Genomic DNA, 8357 nt, shown 5'->3' with positions numbered 1-8357 from the left:
GGCGGGCGGAGCGAGCCTTAACTCCTCGGCTGCCGCGGCGGGAGCGGAGCGGAGCGCGGCGGCGACGGGCCGCGCTGGCCCCCGGGTGCGGCTGGGAGGCGCGGCCGGCCCGGCCCGGCCCGGCCCGCGCCAGAGCGGCTGCTCCCCTCCGGCGGCGCCCCTCGGTCGGCCGCGGTGGAGCGCCGGCCGAGGCCCAGCAGGGCTGCGGGCGGCGGCGCGCGAGCCGGCCTCCGGGCCCTTCTCGGCCCGTGGGGCCCCGGCGGCCGGGCTCGCCCGGGCGCTGCACGGGAAACTCGGTCCCGCCGCGGCGCGAGTCCGGAGGGAGCGGCTGTGGCCGCGGGGCTCTGCGCGGCCGGCCCTTGGGCAGCGGAGCGGGAGGCGCGGGAACGGCCCCCTGAGTCCGTGCCGAGCCCCCTCCGAAGGGTCTCGGCGCTCCGCGGCCCTCCGTAGCTGCTCCGCCGCTGCCCCTGCCCGGGTGCTGGGCGCGGGGCATCCCGCACAGCTGTCCGTCCGCCGGCTGACCCGCCGAGGTGGGCGGGCGGGCGCGGTGGTCCCCCGCCTGGGGCTGGGGCTGGGGCTCTCCCCTCGTCTGTACGTCTTTGTCGTTTTATTTTTCAGTAGTTCTATATTTGGCCGCTTGGTCAGACCCCCGAGGCAGTTTGCAGCCTAGACCGAAATTAAGATTTAGAAACAACAGGAACAAAGCTAAACCGCCGCCCTCAAGTACTTCTGGACCGCGAATGCCCGCTCAGTAACACTGTCCTAACTGGATTGAGGAAGCTCAGAAGGGGGTGCTGGGTGAACCTCAGGGACAGGGTCTTGCCCCTCTCCGGGCCCCACCCAGAAGGGCGGGCTCCGAGCGCAGGCTCTGCTCTCCTCATGCAGGGTCAGGACCCTCAGCACTTCCCCCACACGCGTGCACAGGGCAGGGAGATGCTGCCTAGGAAGAAGGTCCTGGAAACCCTGCTTGTAAGCCATGGGGGATTAAGAAGCCTGCTGGCAACTGACGCAGCCCCCGGAGCGCGATACGCCCACGGCAGCTCTTGCCAGTGTCCTGTGCCAGCAGGGCTTCTGAAGGGAGCCCCGCGTAGACTGCATTACAGTAACTCGGTAAGGGCCGGAGCCACTGCTGCTAGAGGGCCCCGCCCCAGGCAAGGCCGCAGCCGGCACCCCACTCTTATTGCCCCCCGGCCACGATTTCCACTCGCTGCCCCAGCATGTCCTCTAGGAGGACCCCCAGGTGTAGTTCAGCTCCTTTAGGGTGAGATCTCCATCGTGGGGCAGGATGCTTCTTGACAAATGGGGGTTTCATCTTGGAGGGAGTTCGTTGTTTGTTTGCATCCAGACCCTTCTGGCCCACAGAATCACGATAGGCCTCCCAGAGCATCACCTTACTGATGAGATCTTTCGCCAACGTAGCCGATTGCCTTCACCTGCAGCTTCATAAAGATACCAAAGGATAGTGGGGAAAGGGCCCAGCCCTGTCGCCCCTTGTGGGAGCACCAACGGCCAAACAGCTCCTCCCCCATGCTACTGAGTGGAATGGAGCCACCATAAATTGGGACCTCCAGGTCCCAATCCCTGCATGTGGTCCTGGTTGGTGGGCTGAGAAACTCCCAGGAAAGCTCTCTGGTATGGATGGGGATCATCCACCAGAGGGACCAGTGCTGTTCCCATCCCCCTCTGGAATCCAGCCATGTGCCCATCTCTTAGCTGTCTGAAGGAACCAGGAGAGAGATGGATCTCAGCCACAGGTAGTGATGTTCACACCACAGACCTATGTACTATCCACTTCATTGGTTTCCACAGGCTCAGACAAATCCTACAGGTTGTGCCTAACACCCAACGCCAAGCGATAGGAGGAACTCTTCATTCAGAGCAAGGTTAACCCCCTTTCTGGGTCTGAGACAGCAGAGGACTCCACGGCCACCACAACAAGCATTAGCTGGACTCACATAGCGTTTACCTCAGAGCCCGTGAGATGTGATCTGTGCTGGGGGATGTTACCATCAGTCCTTGTCATGGACAGATTACTTCTGCACAACTAGGTGGTTAACTGGAGCCACCAGCCTCCACGGGGAGGAAAGTGATTCAGTTGCCCAGGCATCTGATGGATCTAGACATTTTCAGGTGGTGCCCAGGGAGTTTCCCAGCAATCTGGAGGCTTTGATGAACACGCTCAACCTCTGGAACGCAGTTAGGCAGGGCACTAGATCGGAGTGCTCTGAGTGGCCAATCCAGGCAGTTCACTGGCTTTCTCAGGAGCTCCAGAACATGAAAGCAGGTGATGAAACACCTGAAGCGGCACTGGCAGAAGACGGACGGACAAGCAAGCATGTACCCACTCAGCCTCTCTCTCTGACACTAAAGATAGTGAAATAGACCTATTTCTGTGCCCTTACTGCAATTGATGGGTGTCAACCAATGTCCATCCTTGGAAGGGATGGGCAGAAGAACCTGTGAGCACGAATTATGGCACTCTGGCTGATCAGGTCACCGAGAAAATAGCTCTGAGCTGGAGCCCATGGAGACAATCCAGTGAGGTGACAGATGTCATCAGTGTAAGATTTGCCCCGTTCGACAGAGAAACTCCCGTGACACGTGTGGTTCACAAAAGAGGTTTACTCATGCGTAGCGGTTACAAGCAAAGCCAGGACTGGCTTGGTACATTTGCATTACTCATTTATATTTCTCCCCTTCCCGCGCTTTTCGCCCCGCGATCGCGTTACCGCTGTGGATTATCAGCCCCCCAATAATCCCCCTTAATTGTCCATGATGGCAGGTTCGGCCAGGGTCCATTGTCCTTGATTGGCAGTCCCCTCTGGCGTGGGTTGGTTCCCCCCCCGCTACATGCAAACCCCGAGGTTTCTGAGTTGCGTGGCGATCTTGTTTCGCTGCCTGCGGCCCCGCTCATTGTTGGCTCGCGCCGTTTATCAGTGTAGAGTTAAAACCTCCGCTGCGGTTTTCCTGTTTGGCTGGGTGCAGGTGGCCCATTAATAAGCGGCGCTCTCAGTTCCTCCTTCCCTCAGCTAGCCACCGCCAGCGGAGTTCGTGCGGTGTGGCTGCAAGCTTCCCTGAAGTGCCGTGCCGGCCGAACCTGACATACCGCCCCCCGAAAACAAATCCCACCCCAACTTTATTTCGGTTTCCTGGGGTATTTGTTGTAAAAGTCCCGCACTAGGTCCGGCGCTTTTATGTGGGCTTTGCTTACCCATTCGCTGTGGGACTTGGAGAAATGCTTCCACTGCACCAGGAGCTGGACCTGCCCCTTGTGCCTCCTGGTGTCCAGTATCTGGTTGATCTCAAAGTGTTGCTCCCCACCGACCATGATGGGTGGTGGCACCACCTCTGCCTTGTGCCAGGCGTTCCCTGGCTGGTGCAGCTTTAGCAGGCTGCAGTGGAACACCGGGTGGATCTTCCCGAGGCTTTTTGGGAGCGTCAGCCTGACGGTTACTGGATTGATGACCTCTGCGATGGGGAACGGACCCACGAATCTCGGGCTGAGTTTCTTCGATGTCTGGTGCGTCTTTAGGTTTTTGGTTGACAAATACACCTGGTCCCCCACTTTCCACTGCCCCTCGGGGAGTCTCTTGCGGTCCGCGTATCTTTTGTAGTCGGCTTTGGCTCTTTGCAGCGCCGCGTGTGCCGCCTGCCGGGTGGCGTCTATTTGGGTGAACCAGGCGTCCAGGGAGTCGATTTGGGATGCCGGTTGAGGCAATTCCGGCATGGGGACGAAGTCTCTCCCGGTGGCTACTTTGAACGGGGAAAAGCCGGTGCTTTTGTGGACGGCGTTATTGTAGGCTACTTCCGCGAACGGCAGCAGCTCCGCCCAATCGTCCTGTTGGTGTCCCACGTAGCAGCGCAGGTACTGCTCGAGCCCCCCGTTCAGGCGTTCTGTGGCTCCATCCGTCTGTGGGTGCGCCGCGGAGGAAAGGGCTTGCTGCGTCCCCACCCGCTTCAGGAACTCCCTCCAGAACCGCGCGATGAAGTTGCCGCCCTGATCGCTGACGACCCGTCGGGGTGCGCCGTGCAGCCAGTAAACATGCTGCATGAACAGCCTCGCCAACCTCTCCGCCATGGGGACTTGCCGGCATGCTACAAAGTGCACTTGTTTGGAGAATAAGTCCGTGACCACCCAAATGGCGGTCTTCCCCTTACTCTCCAGGAGCTCCACTATGAAATCCATGGCAATCTCTTGCCAGGGCCGTCGGGGTCCGCTACCGACTGGAGTAGCCCCCTAGGCTTGCCTTTAGCCCCTTTCGCCGTCGCGCACACCGGGCAACCCCCCAAGTTGTCAGGTTTGGTCAGCACGAGGCTTCAGGGAAGCACGGGGTTGCAGGGAAGCTCGCAACCAGACCACGCGGAATCCACCGGCGGTAGCTAGCGGGGAAAAGAGGAACCGAAAGCGCCGCTAATTAACGAGCCACCTGCGGCCAGCTAAACAGGAAAACCGCAGCGGAAGCTTTTAACTAGGAACTGATAACGGCGCGAGCAAGCAAGGAACGGGGCCGCAGGGCAGCGAAACAAGATCGCAACGCAGCACAGAACCCGCGGGTCTGCACGTAGCAGGGAGGGACCAACCCAGCCGGAGGGGGACTGGCAATCAAGGACAATGGACTCTGACCGACCCTGCCATCATGAACGATCAGGGGGGACATTGGGGGGCCTAATAGCCCACAGCTGCAACGCGATCACGAGGCGGGAAAAAGCGCGGGAAGGGGGGAATATAACAAGTGATGCAATTGTACCAAGCCAGTCCTGGCTTTGCTTGTGACTACTACGTTACGCATGAGTAAACCTTCTTTGTGAACCACACGTGTCACGAGAGTTTCTCTGTCGAACGGGGCAAATCTCACACAAGTATGGTTCTACGTCCTTCCGGAGTGTTGGCCACCAGAACTGCCGCCGAATTAAGTGGAGCGTCTTCACGAAGCCGTAATGCCCCGCGTTCCGGCTGTGTTGGGCTCTTTCCATGACCCCCCGTCGGCACTCTTCGGGCACATACAGTTTCCCCTCGTGCCACCACAAACCCCCCTGGCTGGTTAGCACGTCTCGGTTTTGCTCGAGCCAAGTGTCCCACTCCGCCGCTTCCGCAAACCCTTGCTTTACCTCAGGCGCCGTGTCCCACCGCTCCCCCTTGGTCTGGCTCCGGGTTACCGCCTTTGCAGCCAGCCTGCTGGCGGGGATGATGGAGTCCACGATTTCTTCTCGCGGGCTGGCGTGTTGGGGCATGCGAGACAACCCGTCTGACAGGAAGTTACGCTTCCTGGGGATGTGTTTTAGGGTGAAACTGAATCTCCCGAAGTATTGGGACCAATGCGCCTGTTTGGGGGATAGCTTGCCCGGGGTCTTCAGGGCCTCGAGGTTCTTGTGGTCCGTCCACACCTCGAATGGTTCGGCTGCCCCCTCCAATAGATGCCTCCACGTGGCTAGTGCCCACTTGACTGCGTACGCCTCTTTCTCCCACACCATCCACCTTCTCTCCGTCTCCGTGAATTTGCGGGAGGCGTAGGCGCACGGGTGGATGGCCCCCTCCGGGCTGGGTTGGAGCAGGATCGCCCCTGTTGCCACATCTGATGCGTCTACTTGGATGATAACCGCCGATCTGGGTCGGGATGGCGCAGGATCGGCTCCGCCATGAACCGCTGTTTTAACTCCTCAAATGCCCCCTGGCATTCCACAGTCCACGCGAGTGCCATGCTGGGTTTGGGGGGCTTCCCGCTGCCCTTGGTTTTTAGTAAGTCCGTTAGGGGAAGAGCGATTTGGGCGAAGTTCGGGATGAACTGCCTGTAGAAGTTCGCAAATCCCAAGAAGCTTTGAAGTTGCCTCCGGGTTCGTGGCGCTTCCCAGCCCAGGACATCTTTCACTTTCGCTGGGTCCATCTCAATCCCCCGACTGGATATACGGTAGCCGAGGTAATACAGCTGCTCCCGATGAAACTCGCATTTTGAGAGCTTCGCGTACAGCTGCGCCTTCAGCAGTCTCTGGAGCACCGTGCGCACTAGGCTCACGTGCTCCGTCAGGGTTTCGGTGTAGATGAGGATGTCGTCCAGGTAGACCAGGACGCCCCGGTAGAGTAGGTCGTGCAGCACTTCGTTTATTAGCTGCATAAACACCCCCGGGGCCCCTTTTAATCCGAACGGCATCACGGAAAACTGGTAGCTTCCGAGCGGCGTATTGAACACCATCTTCCACTCATCTTCTGCGCGGATCCTAACCCTAAAGAATGCTTCGCACAAGTCCAGCTTTGTGAACACCTTCCCCTTGGATAGGTGCGACAGTAGGTCCTTCATCAGGGGGAGGGGGTAGTTGTACTCAGTGCTGACTGCGTTCGGCCCCCGGTACTCCACGCACATCTGGAGCGACCCATCCTTCTTCTTCCGGAATAGTACCAGGGCCGCTAACGGTGACTTCGCGGGTTGGATGAATCCCCGCGCCAGGTTTTTGTCTATGAACTCCCGAAGGGCGCCCATCTCCTTCATTGACAGGGAGTACATTTTCGGCTTGGGCAGCTTTGCCACTGGCTCTAGCTCAATGGTGCAGTCACTGGGTTGGTATGGTGGAAGCTGGTTGGACTCCTTCTCCCCGAACGCCGCCGTCAGGTCCCGGTATTGCCTCGGGATGCCGCTGCTTGACGTGGTCCCCCCGGACTCTGGCCCTTGTTCCGCCGTCATCCCGCTGGCCGCTGCTGCCTGCGTATGTCTCGGGATCGCCGCGAGCCTCCGGGTCTCCAGCACTGCCGTCGCTGCGGTCGCCGCCCGGGTCCCGACCTCAGTCTGCTCCTGCCTCGTCCCCCCGTGCCTCGGATCCTCCACTTGCCCGTATGTGGCCGTGGCCGTGCCCGTCGCCACTGGCTGGTCTCGCCTGCTCTTGCGCTCCGCCGGCTCCTCGGCCCCGAATCGCACCGCCTCCGCCGCCCAGTCGACATGTGGGTTCCGTCGCCGCAGCCACGCCAAGCCGAGCACCACCGTGTAGTCGGCGATCGGGACCACCACGAACCTTAGTTCTTCCCGGTGACTCCCAATCGTCATCTGGACCGGCTCTGTGTAATACTGAGCCGGCCCCCCCCACCAGCGAGCCGTCTAGCTGGCTGAATGCGATGGGTTCCCGGAGGCGCCGCAGCTGCAGACCGAGCCCCGAGACCACAGTGGGTGCATCAAGCAGTGGGTACAGCCTGAATCCAGCAGCGCCCGCAGCTGTGCCTTCCCTCCGGACCTCACCCCCCGGATGCATAACCTCACCTGGAAAGGAGGGCAGTCCTCATCCCCGATTGGGTCCGCGCGCCTCGGTTCCCCGGCTCGCACTGGGACGCCGTTTAGTGCAAGCGCGCCTCGTTTCCCGCTGGCTCCGAATCCTCCCCGGAGGATGCCGTCTCAGGGGTCGGCCACCCCATTCGGCCTCTTTTGGTCACCGCCACCACTGCACTCTTCCGTGGTCGGTCGCCTGCCCTCTTTCCAGTAGGACGCGGGGGCTTGACCTCGGGCCGGGGTGGGGCTCCTCCCCGCTCCGTCAGACACTGCGCCGCCCGGTGGCCTCTGCCCCCGGACCGGAAGCACAGGTTCAGGGTTTTGGTTGCCTCTTGCCCGCCGGTGGGCTGCCACCGACTGCTCCACCTCTCCTCTGAGGGTCTCTCCCTCAGCCAGTCTCTCATCTGGTCCCGTCGCCTCGCGCTCTGTTGAATCTGCTGCCACACCGACTCCACCGTCCCGGCCAACCAGATCCAATCTTTCACTGTGGACAGGTCATCCCAGCCCAGCGCCCGCTCCAGGATCTCCGGATTGACCCCCCTCTTAAAATACTTCACCCTCAGGAACTCCGGCCAGTCTGTGAGCTTCTCTACCAGCCTCCAGAACTCCAAGGCGTACTCAGACACCGACTTGTCCCGCTGCCTAAACTGCAGGATGTCGTCCTCGGCTCGCTTGGCGCTCAGTGTGTCCTTGAACCTGTCCCAGAGCGCCTGCATGAAGTCCGGGAAACTCCTCAGTTCCGCCGTGTTGGCATCGTACAGTCCGATCACCCAGCTAGCCGCTTGGCCGTCTAACAGCTCAGCCACGTAGGATACGCTATCTTCATCCCTGGCGAATAGGTGACCACCCCTCTGCATGAAACCCCTGACGTGCGTCAGGAAGCTGTTCAGGATCCCCCGAGAACTTCCCGGTGATGCCTCGAAGTCTCAGGGCGTCAGCCGCCCGTCGGTCCACTGACCGGGGCTCCGGGGGTGGTACCAGCTGGGGTACCGGGCTGCCACCCCTGTTGCTCGCGCCATCGCTCGCTGCTGATGGTCCCGCTCCCAGCAGCAAGGTCTGGAGCATCGCCTGCATGGAGTCTAGGTGCTGCTCGATCCTCTCCTCCAGCCG

Source organism: Python bivittatus, unplaced genomic scaffold (assembly GCF_059951505.1).
Source record: "Python bivittatus isolate LINGU-HERP-01145 unplaced genomic scaffold, Pbiv_v1 ctg000570_np1212, whole genome shotgun sequence".
NCBI classification, from domain to species: domain Eukaryota; kingdom Metazoa; phylum Chordata; class Lepidosauria; order Squamata; family Pythonidae; genus Python; species Python bivittatus.
The sequence above is the reverse complement of the archived record's forward strand: the minus strand, read 5'-3'. Positions refer to the sequence as shown.